Raw genomic sequence first — 18,682 nt, forward strand, 5'->3', positions numbered from 1 at the left:
TTATTCATTGTTTGGATTTCATACATAGAATGACCCCAGAAAGTATCTGGAAGAATGTAATTTAAGGGAGAGGACAGAACTGTAGGCTGAGCCATTGTAAGACAGCTCCTTACATTGGGACGTAATGAGTTAACAGTGAAGAACTCTTAGTGACCATGTCAATGATTTTTCATCATACAATAAAATCCTGAGACTACACCCAATCAAGGTCTGGATAACACCCCTCAAAACAGTGCGTTGTTCACAGTAATATTAGCTGTTTAACTTTGGTTCATTTTTTTTCCAGACATTATTTCATAAAATATGACCTCCTCGATTAATGAGTTTGTGTTTTGTTCTGACAATTTTTTTCTAAAATATGGCTGCAGAAAAATAGAGCTGATGCTCTCAGGCCCCAGGGCTTGAAAATATCATTGTTCAGATGTGAAAATCCCTGATTAAAGTCTGTAAATTCTAGTAGATGCTGATTTGCTGACTTAAAGGCGGATCTTGTGTATGTTCTCGCTACACAAGTGAGAGTAAGGCAATACTTAATTTTGCTGTTAACTGCTTGGATTTTTGTTTGTTTGTTTTAAATTTTGTCAATACATCAACTCTTGTAGAAGTTTGAAAAGGGGTTGGAATTTATACAATTAATATTATAATACTCATTACAGAATGTGGATAATCATGGTGATATTAGAACTTATAAAAAAGTTTGGAAAGACCTTACTTGTCCTTAGCTATGTTAATTGATGAAACTGAGGCAATATCATACTATTCCTTTTCTGTTGCTGTTTCACTTGAAGAAATTGCTGGATCATTTGCCAAATGACCTGAGTTATGGCCTTGATATTTACTAACTCTGGGAACATGAGAAGGTCACTTTAATTCATAATACTGTTGGGAGACAATTCTCGTGGGTCTCCTGAGTATCTGCATGTCTTGTGCGTGGAGCACTGATGGCTTTTGTTGAGCCTGAAAAGATTATCTTTCCAAGGACCTGTGTGTAGCAAACAGCCTTGGAAGTGGGAGGTAGAGCCTTCTCCTGGGGCAGAGGGCAAGTTTGTTTACTTTCCAGTATCATAAAGATAATGTTTTCCTCCGGGTGAAAGTTGGGCAGATTGCTCTGCAACCCATTATAAAATAGTAGGATTCTCTAAGCTTGGGGCTTCTTGGCTGTGACACAACACGTTGCCCCTGTGGAACAAGGAGTTTGATGTGAAGGAGAAGCCCATGCTTCTTTCTGTATTGTGAGTAAAGAATTGTTTTCTCTCTGACCCAGCAGTCTTGTGATCTCTGCCAGTTTCCATAAGACTGTAGCAGGTTAACCTGGTAGTGTGCAAGCAGAGTTAAATCTTCACAGTTCGCAAGATCGTATAATTCGCTTATCTTTGAAATTAACGGCTTGGTCTATGAATTGGTTTAAATTTATTGTTTAGTTCTGATTCATGCCCTCAAGGGCTTACCATCTTCTGAGGTTGACAATATGTAAAGAAGTGTTGCAGGCACTGTACCTTCAGTCCCGGTGAGATTCAATCATCTGTACCAAGGCTATGACCTAGTTGGTGAGCTGAATGGGTTGGAAGGTGACAGTAAAGAGCAACTGTATGAAGGCAGATGTTTGCCTTATTGTTTGACAGAAAGGAAGAGATTGGAGATTGTAGTCTGCTGGGTCTGGGAAGACCAGAAAATGAAGATAACTCCCATGGAATGGAATCTGATCCCAACGTGGGGAGGGACTAGCAGAGTTATTTTCATGAAAAACCGTTGAGATATGGGAACACAAGCAGAGCTGTTTATCTCCAGTGACAAAGCATAAAACAGGATGGGAGAGATGCGAATTCTTTCCCCTTCTGCACAGCACATCCATGTCTTTGGCGCCATGAAGCCTCAGTCTGGTACATCTGGGTATCGTCTAGAGTAGCTGCATCAGAGCAGCAGCAGAGACCATGGTGCTCCACAGGAGACGGACATTTGTAGTGGACACAGCAGTGCCTGGTGTCAGCCTGGTGAGAGACGGTGAACATCACTTGTAGAACCAGCTTGTAAGTTCATGTGAAGCAATCTCGGGTACTACTAGGAATGTTGGACAGGCAGTTCCCAGGGTACTGAGTTACTACTTGAGCAGTTTGGGAAAAAACCTAAAGCAGTTTTGGTCATTATCGCTCATATGGCCGCATTTGTACTTAGGGCTAGTGAGGCATGAGGAAACTCAGGTTATACAGTAAATACAGTACAATCTGATGAGTGTTTTAACAGAGCTTAGTGTTACGGAATCATAGGACAGAAAACATTTGAGCTAGATCTTGAGGGATGAATAGGCTTTTGCTAAGCAGCCAATAAAATAAAGAGAATCCTTTACAGAGAAAACTATTGCAAAGTCATGAATTCTGGATTACATATTTCACATTGAGTTTTTAAATTTTGATTTGTAAAAGCTGAATTATTAACATTTTCAAGATTGAATCGTAAGTACCCAACTAACTGTCAAAGAAAATATGTTCAAAAGATGCACATACATGTACAAACCTGAATTTCTCACTTCAAAAAATTATCTACAGTGGTAGAGTTCCACACTTTGCAAACTCAAATTCTGTTAATAAAATAATTCTTCAGTTGTGCCTTTTGGTAGTGTTTGTGCCTGTAGTGTGTATATACGTTTGCATTCATTCTATCCAAGTTTGCCAACAAATATAATCTTCCATTTTTCCCAAAAGAATGTTCAATATCAATATAATACTTTATTTTTCAATTAGCATTTTACCAATAATTGATTTAATAAATAAAATGTAATATATACGTCTCTTTAAGGATATAATTCCTAACCTGTAAAATATTCACCTCTATTTTCAGCTTCTAATCGTCAACCAAGGCTAGTTAGGCCAGTTTGAAGGAATGCATACCTGAAGTTCGCTATATTTAGGCAGATGTTTGAAAGCAATGGGAGAAATACCTGTACACATTTGTACATTCTATTTCATAGGGAATATGGTGTGGATGAAAAATGCTTTGGCTGGTCTTTACGGCTTGATTTCTTAAAATTTTTTGTCTTATAGTGATTTTAAAAATCCAAGTACAATATAACCTGGAGAAGTGAGGCATTGCCAAGCCTGAAAAGCTCTAAAAGAATTTCCTTTTGATTCCCCATATCTTCTTTGATCTTTTATATGGGGGTTTGCAGTCTTTTATTTGTGTACTGTAAGTGTCACAGCATTATCTGGTAAGTAATAAAATAAATTATACCTTAAATTACATTGTTGAGAATTATCTTTGATGTATTGTTACCCTATTCCATTGAAATGAAGAATTTTTTAAGTGATGTGACTTTAAAACTAGCTGATAAAAAATATTTAGCAACATATATATTTGTATTTTGGGTGAGACCAGTGATCCATTATACCCAATATTCCATCTTTGACATTGATATCTGTAGCTGTTTCGCAGCCAATTGCTGTGTTGCTGTCCATGACACATAATTAAAGGTAAGACATATGTGGAAGATGATGGCAACAGTATCTTCCATAACATATGCTCTTCTTACCACGTGGCTTTGCCAGTCTACCCATTAATAGGTAAGGTCCGTGTTTATTTCCCTTGAATCTGAGCAGGCTTGTGAATACAGTGGAAGCGATGCTATGTGACTTCTGAGGCTAGATTTTTTTAAAGGCCATACACGTTTTGCCCATTTCTTTTGGGATGCTGACTCTTGGAACGCAGTTACCATATTACGCAGCCACACTGAGAGGTCCAGCTGAGGTTTCAGCTGACAGCCAGCATCCACACACCAATTACGTGAGTAAATGAGTCTTCAGATGATTCCAATCTACCCCTCTGAAGCCCATCCCAGCCTTTGAGCTTTCCTAGCTGAGAACTCAGATGTGGAGCAAAGGCAAGTCATTCCCACTGAACGTTTTTAAAATTCCTGACCCACAGAAACCACGAGCATAATAAAGTTTTTGTTTTATGCCACTAAATTCAGGATTGTTTATTATGCAGCTGTAGCAACTGAAACAATATATCGTCCCTTAAATCCTAATTTCCCTTTAATAACTCAAGACGAATCAATCTGCATATTGTTAACACGTTTTCAATGTTTGAGTTTTGGGCTTGTATAACATATACTCAAAGGTATTTTCTTTAAGTTGACCTAAATTCTTTTTCCTGGCCATGATCAAATTTTGCAATAATCTTGAGTGACAATATTCTGAGCAGAGTGAACTGCAAGTGAAAACACCCTGAGATAGAAACCGGTCTGAAGGTTTTGAGACACCGAAAACAGGCAAGTGTGGCTGGAGTGTAGAGAAAGAAGAAAAGTGGTAAGGGTGTGTCAGAGACCTCTTATACGCAGAGCCACACAGGCCATGATGGGAAGCTGGATTTTATTCTAAGAACTCTAGAAGGTTTTAAGCAGGAGAGTCATGCGCTCTGATTCACATTTTATAAGCCATTGCAGGGTGAAGAATGGTTTGTGGACTTTGGCAAAATATGCACAGCAATTTAGAGAACTAAGGCAGGAGTGCAGGCCAGAGACGGGTTTGGAGGGGCTGGGAGTGGAAAGGGTGGCCTGAGTCGGGGCAGCTGCTGCAGAGCTGGAGCAAAGGAGATGTGTTTGGAGTATATTTTGGAGATAGGAATTACAGGAATGTGACATATTTCCTGACTAGGTTTAAGACGAGGAAATGAATTAAGGATTACATCTAGATATGTGGCTGGAATAACTGAACAGATTGGGAGGGAAGTAACCAAATTGGGAAAAAGTTACAGAAAAGGAAGAGATTTGAGGTAGGCGTAATCAAGAGTTAAGTTTGAGATATTTTTGGCAATTCTGCTTATAAATCCTAATGAAAACAACCAGGTAAACAGACTTGGAAGCCCTGCGGTAAGGCAAGTGGATCGATCTGATCACAGTCCAGTCCATGCAAAAAGAAGAAAATATACTTTCTATGTAATAATTATTTGAAGACCAGATGAAATTTTCCAGATACACTACTCTTCTGGTTCCAGTTTTCCTTTCTAAAATATAGGGACTTGATGAGTAGACCAAGTTAATTCAAAGCGGTATTGTTATTCCAGTATTGTTATGTTTTGCGTGCTCCAGTTTTCATCAACTGGACTTCCTTTCTCTACTCAAAGTGGTAGAACGAAGAATAAATGTATATGATGAACTATAATCTTAGAAAACATATAGGTAAGAATGCGTCAAGGATGATTAACTAACACACAAGCCTTTGGCAGATCTGGTACACTCTTAGGAAGGAGCGTTTGAAGTTTCTAAGGTCAGGAGCCCTGGCCAGGTAATAAAATGGTTTAGACAGGGAAGAGCTGTTTTTCAATATCTGTGAATAGAATATGGGTAACTCATAAACAGGAGCCTCCCGTCTTAAGAATTTTGTTCTTGGCATCCTTTTGTTGGAAAAATTAGATACTTAGGGGTGCGTCCTTAAAAATACTAAAATCTTCCGTTTGTGGAAAATTTAGTAACATTATTTGGAAATAATTACCCTTAAGTGAAGGAAAAGTATGTATAGATAGTTCTCATTGATGTTTAAAAAATAAACAAAGCACAACAAACAAAAACTAACACTGGTGTGATTGAACTGAGTGTTGCTTTCTCTTTCTACAAACACGATTGCCACGTTTTGTCTAAGAGGAAGATATTTAAACCTGCTCTTTCCTTCTATGGTTCAATTGTCATGCAAGAGAAAGAACTCACTCTGAACAATAGATAGGTGAACTGTGTTCCCAGACAGATTGTTGTATGTTATATATATATAGTGGATTAGGACTGGTCCTGGTGGTTGGCTTACACATCCAAACAAGTAGTTCTGATGTTGTTTGCTTTTAAACAAACTTAAATTCTATGTGTTTTGTATGTGTGTACATGTGTGCTCATACATGTGTGCATGCAGGCAATTGCACAGGCATACAAAATTAACGTGTCTTTTAGACATCAAGCACAACATGACCACGTAACTGTTGAGGAGTTAAAAGCACTCTTCTCTAGCCCCGTCTCTCTCACCACTTTAGATGATGAGGTTCCCCTGGTAGACTGTAAATTGCTGCAGGCAGAAACTATATCTATCTTAGCATTTAGCTTAGTTTACTACCTAGCACATACTAGGAACTAAACATTTGTCGAATTGAATGCAGTTGCCTCTTCTAACTACTGCCTCTTTCTTTTCTGTACCTTCACACATCTTGCCACAGCGGTCTTCCCTCATTCATTATTTATTTCTGCTTTTAGGCAACATCCTTCTCATTCTGTTGAGACGGTTTACATCTAACAAAAGTGAACAATAATCATTTGTTTGCCTAATTCAATAGCTTCTTATTAACCCTCATCCAGTTTGAGCTCTTTGCAATATTTAGCAGAGTTATCCACCCTCACGTTTGAAATTCCTTTAACTTTTGTCCACCTATGTCGCCTTTTTCCTCTTCCTATCCACAAAATCTCTCCCTCTCTGTGTTTACCATTAAGTTTGGCAGTTGCATAGGCTTTGCCTTCAGACCTATTCTCTTTTCTCTCTACTTGCTCTTTCTGGACATTTTCATCCATTCCTAGGGTGTCAGCTCCCAAATTTGTGTTGATGATATCTAAATCTATATGCAAATATTAGCATTATTTTCTGAATATTTCTCTTTGCATATTGAACATCTCTATTCAGACACAGTATCAGACCACTTTAGCTTAAAAACAAACAGCAACAACAACAGAAACAGGCTCTGGCTAACTGCAGCTAAAATAAAGGAAGAAAGGGAAACTTACTGGCTTGATTACTGAAAAATTCCAGGGAGCCAAAGGATAGAATCTATGGCCGCCACAAGAGACCAAAGGCCTGAGAGGAACTCAGGAAATACTCTTTCTCCATCTCTCACCTGTACCTATGGGTGTCTAATATAACTGTTATGGGATCTCTGAGTATCTGTTGATGCCTTCTCTCACACTGGCAAGTAACTTTTTGTACTCTTTAGCCCACACACTGGAATGTGACAACTAATGGTTGCCGAGTTTATACATCCTCAGTTTCCGACATCCAGAGAGAGAACTACTTTGGTTTCTCTGTTCCAATTTAATACTCTGAAGCAAGGACTCTTAGTGGCTCATCCTAGAAAGATATTACCCCTAACCAGTCCACTGTGGCCACAAGGAAGTGTCCTTTGTACAAATGATATCTTCTTCAAAACCATGTGAAGTGAGAAGAGACATGTCTTAAGAACAGGAGATGAGTGAAGACGTAAGATTTGCTTGGCTAGAATAACTCATAGGTTTCCATTACAATGCCTCACAGGCACAGTAAACTCATGTGCCAAACTCGCTAGTATCCACCAACCCAGCCCCACCTCCTGAAACAGAGAGTGAGAGAGTAATCTCCGGATCCCTCCCGTAAGGGGATAATCCTGCCCAGATGTTCAAAGTGGAAATTGTCTTTGATTCCATCCTAACCCTGTAGATTCAAACACTTTCTGGCCTGTCAGTTCTAACACTGAACTGTCTCATGGCTCCACATTTCCCAATCCCATTGCCACTGTCTTCTCACAACGTCTCATCAACTGCCCCCTCTCTGGTCTCTGCGACTTTATCATTTGCTTCTCCAGTCTTTGCCCATACTAGATGAGCAAGCTAAGCCGTGTCACTTCTCTGCCTAAAAATCATCACAACCTGCAGAATAAAATACAAGTGGCCCAGCCTTATGTTTGGCTCCTCTTCATCTAGAGAATCCCACCACTGTCCATAGGCATCACTTATCCAATCTCATAAACTGTATTATTTACTCAATCTCCTGGGCTTTTGAATACATCAATTTCTAACTCTGAAGTTGCCTTATCTTTTTTTAAAGATTGGCACCTGAGCTAACAACTGTTGCCAATCTTCTTTTTTTTTTTTTCTGCTTTTTTTCCTCCCCAAATCCCCCCAGTATATAGTTGTACACTTCTTTCCTTTAGTTGTGGGTCCCTCCAGTTGTGGCATGTGGAACGCCACCCCAGTGTGGCCTGATGAGCGGTGCCATGTCTGCACCCAGGATCCAAACCGGCAAAACCCTGGGCTGCCGAAGAGGAACGCACAAACTTAACCACTCGGCCATGGGGCTGCCCCCTGAAGTTGCCTTATTCTTTTGTTTATTTGGCAAACTCTTTCTCCTCCTTCCGGATTTACCTCAGGACTCCATTCACATCTCATCCTCTCTGGGAAGCCTGCCTTGACACTTCACATCACCAAGGAAATATTAATTTTCCCTACCTGAATTTATCTCAGTACAATACTCTCAGCATCTCTTAGTGTTTCTAGAGTTTGTTATTTGTTTTCTGTATTAGCATTCAGACAATCTAATGCATCTTATATCTTTCTCTCTTCTTTAGAATCTCACAGAGGGTCTGGTGTATAGAAAGAATATTTATGAACATTCATGAATGAAAAATAGGAATATTTTTGTTATCGACTACGGATTTTAAGTGGGCTCCTTGTTGGTATGCAAATTTTTAAATTGTGAGCAATCTATTTTTCAATGGAATGTCTTCTAAAAATTATTCAACTCAAAATTCGGCATTGAGTCCTCCCTGTGTGACCTATGGCACTGGCGCCACAGCCAGGTGGTTTACTCTGTAGGGCTGAGAATGACACATGATCAAATAACGATATTACAAATCAGGTTATAAATGCCAGAGGTACAAGAAAGTGCCTGTAGGAAAAAAGAAAAAGGAAAGATTGATTTTGGTTGGAAACCAGCATTACAAATGAAACCACATAAGGCAGAGGGGGACATAGTCTCAGTTGGCACCCAAAATGGTCAACTAAATGAACCTTGTGGGTTTTTTAAAAATTCCGCATAAACGTGGTACATAGTGTACAAATTCTGTCCTCTAACTACTAAATTATTTTTGTTAATTTACAACCACGGTGATGATTTATAATGCCTGTAAAAACCAGCCTAAGACAAACATTCTCAAACACAAAAACACTCACACATACAGGACTGCCAAAGTGGTAATTTCATTGGCTGAGCTTTCAGCTCTACGTTTGAGTTCAAGGGGAGGATTAACATGTGCTAAAGTGAAAGTTGGCTAAGGCTTAACTGTGGGCATCAGATCGCCTGCATAAAGCAGTAAGTCCAATACCAAGTCAAGACAAAAGCGTCTGTTCTTCACTTAGGCTTCCAACCCCAGGCATCATGTATTTGAGAGCAAATTTAAATGCAAGCCTTTGGAGAATAGCGAATAATGTTGGCAAGCAGGTCATTCCCAATTAAGCAAACTAAATTTGGAGAAACAAACTATAATAAATGGTCATAGAATTTAAGAGAACAAAGCCCAATGTGTGGTTACGTCTTGTTTTTCTCATTTAATTGCTTTCTTCCCTATCCCTCTCAATAAGAGTTAGCATCAATGCTCTGTGGGATCTGAGCAGAAGCGCACAGAGGACTTAGGCTGCTGTGAGAGCACTTGCCTGGCAGGCTCCTTGGGTTTGGTGACAGCTGTCTGAATGAGCAGTCCTATGGAAAGATTAGTGGTGACTTCAACCTACCAAAGGTCTTAATGCACATATCAATTCATGTAGTAAACATGCTTCAGGGAACAGAGGGAACGACATCTTCACATTTGTCCCACCAAAAGCAGGGTAGCAGGCTACACTTGGAAAATTTATAAATTTTACTTTAAAAGAACAAAAAATACATCTTTTCAGGATGTCATGATGGGCTACCAAAATAAATCGTTCCATTAGATTGATTTTGCCATCAAACATTTGATAAATGACACTTCAATCTCATACTCTAATTCCCCATTCTTGGGCTCAGTTATTTTCATTTGTATTATTTTGAAAATGTATTTTTAGTTCATACATAATGAATGAGTGACTAATAATATACAGATATTCCTGACTGCTTTCATTCTTGATTATTCATGACATCTATTTCTTATTCATCTGGCAGGATAAAGAGCTCTGGGGAAGAAGATGACCTTTTCATCCACGACCAGTAGAAGACGGAAATGAGTTTTGTATGAAAAATCTCTCTATTGACCAGAATTCTATCAAGGATCATCCCAGATAGAGGGTTGTTCTTTGGCGGGTACACACTAGTATGGGAGAGTAGTCAGCATCTGTTTTGATTAGTCAGCACCCTGATGAGTAATCATCATGATCTGGATGGACAAACATACGTGGCAGTTATTTATCTCTGTGCCTTTTCATTTTTTTAAATAAATTCATTTTCAAAGCTAACTGGGAGAAAATTTTATTGTGGACACTAATAGCTTTCACATTTTTGTGCCTGCTCCTCTACCCCTACCCTCCGCGGCACCAGCTATCCTATCACTGCGATGTCATGCGCTCTTTCTCTGTCAATTCCCGGAAGCAGACATCACATGCCTCTATGCTGCTTAATCTGTTAAAAAAAAACCGTAGTATATTTTATCATATTTCACAACGTTTAAAAAGATTATCTATTTGGCACCTTCAAAGAAAATCCAAGTGCCAATAAGCTGTAGGGAAGAAGGTATATTTGGTTATTTATTCAATCAATGTATGCTGACCCTCGACTTTGAGCCAGGAACAACTAGAAGTGTAATGGCAGGTTGGAAGAAACAGGTTGGCACCCATCAGTTGGTAATGGTAGAATCTTAAGTTATTGAGTCAATTCTTTCCCTCTAGAAGGATCTTGATTGACCTATTTTGGGAAACCAGGAAATGCTGACTATAATTCTGCCATTGTGATTTTCAAGTTTAATGCATTTTTTTCCATTCTCCTTTATACTCTTCATAAGATGGTAAGTCTGACAGCACCCTGCTGCATCATCTCTCCATGCAATACTTCTCCTGACGTTTGCTCTCACTTACGTATATACCTGTCTGCAATTCACTAATAAAAAGCACCTAGAATATGAATTTTCACAGCAAAAACTTCAACGTCATCTCTAATTTACAGATGAAGTCACTCACAATCCAAGACTTGATAACCTTCCCAGAGTCTCACATCCGTTAGCAGTAGACCAGATATTCTTGTCCTAATGCTGTCAGAGATTTGACTAGAATGAGTCAAAATCAATATTTGAAGGATCATTTTTTGGTCTATTTAGTTCATATTAATTAAGCTGTTATGATTAATTAATTACACTAATACTGATGTCCTTTTCATTGCTAACATAAATTTTATTGATTTGTTTTAATTTCTCCCATTTCTAGGATTGCATGCCCACCTTGCTCTAATTTTCAAGGGAATGATATTTACTTCCTATGTGTACTCCATGCTCAAAATAATTCTTACCTAGATATGAGCAAATTTGTGTACTTCTGTATCATGAGGCTCAGAGGAGACAAAATGGAATGAAAACTTGCTAACTAAAAATTCTATATCCCATCCCCCAAAAATACTGATCTTGATAATCTGTATTTTAAACAATAAGAAGCAAAATGACTCATGTCAGATATTTAATTTTCCTCAAGAACTAGGATTTTAAAATTCAGAGACTGTTTCAGGATCAACACTGGTTCCAGTTGCTCACCAGACCACTTGAACGTATTCTTAGACTACCTACTTTTGTTTTATTAATGGCTTACCATCCTTTTGCCAGAAAATGCAGTACTTTGTGTTAGAATAACAAACAGAAGAGGAACTGGTTTCAACAACCATTTATTATTGCTCAAAACATTATAATTAACCATACTCCATTTGTTCTCAAATATAAACATAACAGAAGGAACAGCTAATGATACCTCAAAGGAACAAATACTTCAAAACTGAACCTAATAATTTATGGGTGTATGTAGCCTACCTACAAGGGAAATTGCATCTAGTTCTTGCTTGAAGACATTTAGCCTCTGCATTGCAGAAAAAAGAGTATTAAAGGAAAGAAGGACCACAAGCATAGGGTATGGTCAGATTCTGGTTAGTTTTTAATAGCCTTTATTTTCTAGAACAGTTTTTAGGTCCATAGCAAACTTGAGCAGAAGGTACAGAGATTTCCCATATACCTTCTGCTCCACACGTGCAAGCCTCCTCCGTTATGAACGTCTCTCATCAGAGTGGTACATGTGTTAAAATTGATGAACCTACCTTGACAAATCGTTATCATCTAAAGTCAAAAGTTTACCTGAAGTTCACTCTTGTGTTGTACATTCTATGGGTTTGGACAAACATTCAGTGATATGAACTCGCCATTATAGTATCATGCAGAGTAGTTTCACTGCCTTGAAGAGCCTCTGTGCTCTGCTCTTCATCCCTCCCTACCCCCAGTCACTGACAATCACTGATCTTTTTACTGTATCTGTAGTTTTCCTTTTTCCAGAATGTTGTATAGTTGGAATCACACAGAATGTAGCCCTCACTTAGTAATATGCATTTAAGTTTAATTCATACCTTTTCATATCTTGATAGCACATCTCTGTTTGGCACTGAGCATATTCCATTGTCTGCATTGACCACAGGTTATTCATCCATTCACCTACGGAAGGACATCTTAATTGCTTCCAAGTTTTGGCAATATGAATAGAGCTACTATAAACACCTCTATGTAGATTTTGTGTGGACATAAGTTTTCAACTTTTTTGGGTAAATACCAAGGAGCATGATTGCCGGATAGGACTCTGGTTTTCAACCAATGGAATTTAGATGGCCAGTAGGAGAAAGACTCATAGTTTAGGGAGACCTCTTTCCTCAATATTTCAATAAAATTTTGAAAAAATTAAAAATGTTGTCTCTCAATCCCCAAGGCACCTACCTGAAAGTCATAAGCACTGTTTGTAGCTGATCCCGCCTGCCAGGGTTTACCATCGGCCATCTTTCTGTACAGCCCTGCACATGGCGTCCTTTTCATTCCCACAAGTCAGCGCTTCTGATACGGCGCTTCCCGATGGCTCTGCCTATCCAGGACTGCCCTCCATGCTCCTTCCCTTTCCCACATCATCTACGCTGTGTATAGAGACGAAAATAATTTTAGGAAAAGCACGTGTGCTTTTACCATCACTAGAGCGGTAAACACCACTATTCTCCTACACTGTTATCACTATTTTAAAACACTGCAGGCATTATTTTAATTAGTGCTTTAAAGATAGAACAATAAAATTGTTCCTTCACTGAAACATTAATTTCTATACTTTTTAAATTTATCATAAGCGATGAATAAAATAGTCAAACGTTTGCAACTGTATAATTTGTGTGTTTACAAAATCCAGCTTTTAGTTTCTATGGGATTCAGCATATTTGGTCAAATGATCATGGGGAATAAAACAAGAAGGTTAAAGAATCACTTCTCTAGGATATTAGGTGATTATGTTTATTCTTTTTTTTCTTTTAATTCAAGATAAAACTTAGGTCTAAATTGAAGAATATAAAATAAAGAGAGCTGGAAAGAAAAGAAAGTTGCTACATAGTGAAAACTTTTTCACAAAGAACATTTTTATGAACTCTTGCTGTTTAAGATTTATGGTGGTAAATTTCTTTGGTCATCCATAGGGCTGCTGCAGGTGGATATGCGGATGAGCTAAGTTGCTAATCTACATTAAAGACACGTGGTTATGAAACTTTAACATTCATAATGAATTCATGAAAATGGCTCAATAGAATTTCAGGCCAGAACAACTTCTTTCTTTGTTAGTTCATTAATCCACTATTTCCACATATTTTATCAAACACTTACTATGTGTTAGGACGGGGATGGGAGGCCTGCCCCTGTAAGGATATGTCAGTTTGGACTCTCACTTGGATGATTGCAACAAACCCCTAACCTACTCTTTTCTTCTACTCCTGTCATTCTAACCTATTTTTCACACAGAGGCCAAACTGAGTTTTCTCAAATGTGGTTCTTATCATTCTACTCAAACTCTTAACAAGCCAGTGGGCTCCTGTTGAACTCAGGACATGGTGTAAAATCCTTACCCTGCCCTTCAAGCTTCTTCATGGTCTGAGTCCGGCTTCCTCCAGCCTCAACACCAGGGAGTCTCCCTCCCTGCTCACTCCCCCGCAGCTCCTGGCCGTTTAGATCCTCAGCCCAGCTCTTCTTTCTTTCTCTGAGCCTTTGTCTTTGCCTGACCGGCTCACCTCCACATTCTTGGCCCAGTCAACTCCTGCTCATCTTTAGCTCTCAGCTGAAAGACACTTCATCAAAACAACATTCCCTGAATTATTTCATTTCTGATGGAAGAGTCTCTTTTGTAATTGATATATGTACCTCTGTAGATATTTAATAGAAGTCTCTCAAGAGACCATAACTCTAGGAGTGCACAAATCATCTCTGTCATATTTTCCATGGTGCACACAGCATTTAGCATCAGGCCTGGCATATATCAGACATGAACTCAAAGATTAATTATTAATGTTTGATCAAATGAGTATGCAGATACTTTAACAGTGCCTGGACACACGCAAGCTCCTCCTTTAAACAAATTAAAATTAATCCACAAATCTTTCATCTGCATGTCCAACTTCTAAATGGAGATATCTGAACGTGACTAAAAGAGGGGACTTTTTGGAAAGATCCACGTAAAGATCTTACAACCTAAAGTGGAGAAGGTGAGTAAAAGAGAAAAAAAATCAAAGGAATTGTTAGGAAAACAAAGTGAAGTGAGAGAAAGTGGAGTCCTAATTTTATTTTACCAGTTGTGCTCCTTAATCTTTGCATATTTAATGGTATTTTTACCACCTCGGACTTTTTCTGTGATTATCTTTCTTTCCAAAACATCACCTAGGAGATACCCCTTAGAGTTCGTGCCAAAGCTTCCAGGTCCCAGGGTCTGAGGAGGCTCGGCAGTTGGACGTCCAAGTTCACTCTCCCAGCTTTAGGATAAGCATAGACTCAGAGACTCAGCTGCCACATGAATTCATTTACTACCTAATCCTTAATCCATTTTACTCCTTCATTAAAAGCAGAGCTTTCTTTCCCATAGAACTTTTGAGAATCACGGCACTTTCTTCTCATGTTCCATGCCATGGAAAGTTGTACTAAAAAGATTAAATTAAGAAACCAAATTATGTGGATGTCCTAAATGTGGTATGTTTTCTAAGCCTGATTGAAATTAAAAGTACTCTAAATTTGAAGTAAATACAAAAATATGAGGTCTGTGCAGATACAGTATTAACAGAAGACCGAACCCATTTGAATCATTATAGTTAAAACATGTAACTTTATTTTCTAGATAAATGAATAAAAACTACTTTGATATTTCACTTATAGTTACTTGAAATTCAGCTAGTTTTGGTACTATGGTGCCAAATCAAAGTCAAAAACATGTTTTTCTGAATAACAAATTTAAAGATTACCAAAACGATATTTTAATAGGAACACAATTAACATCACATAAGGAATTAATACAAATGTGCTATTCTGTCATTAAAATTCCCTAAGCCCATGAAGTAATACTACTCTTTAAATTGTTTTTTCCCTCAAGGATCTGTTTAAATGCATATGCTTTTCATGGCAGCAAATGACACTACATAATTCTTATTTCCAAAAATGTCATTTCACTGCATAGCAGAGGTGAAGTACCAAAGAGAAAAAAAGAAAAAGAGATGAATATTGTACAACATTTTGTTAATATAGATATACGTCTAAAAGGAAAACAGTGGGGAATGGTGCTCAAGATAAGTAGAAAAAGTAAAAACATCTGAAATGATAATTAAAGAGATACATAATTTGTGTGAGACAGATGCTAAAGTTTGCTCAAAACTCTGCAAATTAATAATGCTGACTTGTTACCCTACATTCATAAAAATATATTTAATTATTTACTTTAACAACATTAATCAACATCAATCTACCGCTCACTGCAAATGTTATTTAAAGCAATTTAAAGGCATAACTTGTACGTGCAAGTTAATATTTATCTCAAATCATTTTTGTCTTTTCTTTAATCATCTCACTCTGAATCGTAAGTCATAATACAAAGACGTAGCTGGTATTTTGTCGATTCTTCTAGCACGGGGTTTCACAATAGCAGTACTGCTGACATTTGGGGCTGGGTAATTATCTATTGTAGGGGCTGTCCGGTGCGTTGTAAGATGTTTAACAACCCAGTAGATGCTGGTAGCAACTGCTCCCCAACACACACACCAGTTATGACAACCTAAAATTTCTCCAGAGATCGCCAAATATACTGGGATGGGGTTTGGGAGGAGGAGCCACTCCCAGGTGAGAAGCTGCGCTGCAGCAGAACGTGCAAGCGTCCCAGCGTGCACCTCCTGCAGCAGCCGGTAACTCAATCCTAGGAAGCCCGTTGATCGTCATCGATTACGTCTAAGCTAATTGATCCTAGTTTATTTTTCCAAACTCTTCCATTCTAAAACCCACAGGGCAGGAAAGAAACAGTTAGAGGGTAGAGATGCCTCTAGGGGCATCTTGTATTTGGTTTCTTCGATTAAAAGCTGCTGTTTTCCTGCCAGAGGACTTAGTTCAATACTTTCCTTCTTCCGTTAGAATCAGTTATGGGCTCCACATTATAATTCTGTCAGTTCCCAATAGCAAGATCCTGCTAATCAAGTCATATCTGCATAAAAAGCCGTTTTCAGTGACAAATTTCATCAGTTTAATAAACTGTGTCTTACGGAAAACAAACCATTTTGACTACAATAAAAGCATTGTTTTTGAATTGAAATTTATCTTGGCTTCGTGAGAGGCTGTTATTGGAAAATCATGAATGCAGCTCACTCTAGACTGAACTGTCAGGCAGGGAGAGTCACGAATCTCCAGTTCTCTGAGCGCCTCCCTCGCTCCCATGGGGGTGATGTGTGCAGTGACAGAGTGAGTCTGATTTTCTTCCTGCTTCACTTTCAAATTACAAGCATGAATAATGTTATCAGATCCTTGGTGGTTCGTGCAAACTGTACTTAGTTTCTTATTTCAGGAAAACCTTTCACTGAAATGTTTAGCTTTTTAAACAAATCTTTGCACGACTTCACATTTTCAACTTTTTAGTAGTACTTGTACACAGACAGAGGGAGAGAGGATTGGGGAGGAAAGAGAAAGGTGCATGCAGAGACATGGCCCTTCGATGGGCTAGATGCCTCTCTGTCCACAGCCCAAAATAAAGCCCACTGTATAATTCCTTTGGGATAGAGTTTGCGTAAATAAGCACAGTGTGGGTGGGGGCAGCCAGAAACCTGGCTTCAACCTCTCCATAAGACATTTAGTTTCTCCTTGTTTTCTTTATTCATAAATCAGGGTAAATAATTTTCATTAATCTATTCAATACAAATTTATTGAGGACCTAATATGTGCCAAACATTATATTTTGTGCTTAGATCACAAAGGTAAACGTGAAAGACTTTCACAGAGGTCTTCATTAATATTAATGTATTAATATACAAAAAGAGCTCATCTGATAAGCAAAATATTATGCAAATAAAGCTTGGAACACAAAATATAAATCAAAACATGAGAGTCTAGCAGTTAATGACAGTATTCTCTGAATGTAAATTGTATAGGATTATGCAAATGTATGTGCTCTATTTCTATACATAAAACTTGCTAAAAGAACATAAAATACAACTTGAAAAAATGGTGAGAGATATCATGTCCTTGGATGGGAAGCCTTAATATTATATAGCCTTGCATCAATTTATTCAACTAAAGTAAATAAAATAAAAATTCCTAAGGAACAGTGAAAGGAGGTTTCTAATGCTTTGGTCATATTCAGTGAAATGTTAATTCAAGAATATTTTGGAAATATTTATTAAATCTCAAATGATCATATCCTTGACACAGCATTTTCACTTCTAGATAGTTATCCTCCAGAAATAAATGCCAAAGTATGATGACAAGAATATTCACTTCTGCTTTGCTCTGATAGCTAAGAACGCAAATTTCTATCGGTAGGGGCAAAAACTGTCATAGACCCATTTAACAGAGTAGGCGTGAAGCCATTAAACACAATGAGATAGAGCTAAATTTAACATCGTCAAAAGATGTTCAACACTCACACATTCCCAGTGGGAATGCAAACTGGTGCAGCCACTATGGAAAACAATATGGAGATACCCCCAAAAACTAAAAATAGAACTACTATATGATCCAGCTATTCCACTTCTGAGTATGTATCCAAAGAATATGAAAACACTAATTTGAAAAGATGTATGCACCCCTATGTTCATTGCAGCACTATTCAGAATAGCCAAGTCTTGGAAGCAACCTAAGTACCCATCAACAGATGAATGGGTAAAGAATATGTGGTGTATATACACAATGGAATACTACTCAGCCGTAAAAAGATGATGAAATCTTACCATTTATGACAACATGGATAGACCTTGAGGGTATTATGCTAAGTGAAATAAGTCAGAGAAAGGCAAATATCATATGATTTCACTCATATGTGGAAGATAAAAAGATAAACACATAGTTACACAGAACAGATTGGTGGTTACCAGAGTGGAAGAAGGTAGGGGAGGGTAAAAGGGGCGAAGGGGCACATATGTATCGTGACAGATGGAAACTAGACTTTTGATGAACACAATGTAGTCTATACAGAAGCCAGAATAGAACGATGGCTACCTGAAATTTACATAATGTTATAAACCAATGTGACCTTGATAAAATAAAACGTTCAAGATATACTGCTGAATGAAAAAAGTTAAATTTCAGAACAGTATGTATTATATAACATCTTTCTGTAAAAATAGGAAGGTAGCAATATTAGTATATGTGCAGGAAAAAAGCTGAAGGACTATGCAGCCAGCGACTAAAGGAGTGGGATTATGGAGGATTTTGACTTCTTAGA

At 38.0% G+C, this 18,682-nt stretch overlaps 1 long non-coding RNA gene across 2 annotated transcripts in view; it reads left to right on the forward strand.

The window, feature by feature from the left end:
- The window catches only part of LOC103551643 (uncharacterized), a 48,524-nt gene extending 38,326 nt beyond the window's left edge, over window positions 1–10,198 (forward strand). For both annotated transcript variants that reach the window (XR_011527635.1, XR_545044.2), the window contains one exon: window positions 9,909–10,198. This is a non-coding gene — a long non-coding RNA (uncharacterized lncRNA). The remainder of the gene's footprint in view (window positions 1–9,908) is intronic.
- The last annotated feature ends 8,484 nt before the right edge of the window (window positions 10,199–18,682 follow it).

This window comes from Equus przewalskii, chromosome 15 (genome assembly GCF_037783145.1).
Source record: "Equus przewalskii isolate Varuska chromosome 15, EquPr2, whole genome shotgun sequence".
NCBI lineage: Eukaryota > Metazoa > Chordata > Mammalia > Perissodactyla > Equidae > Equus > Equus przewalskii.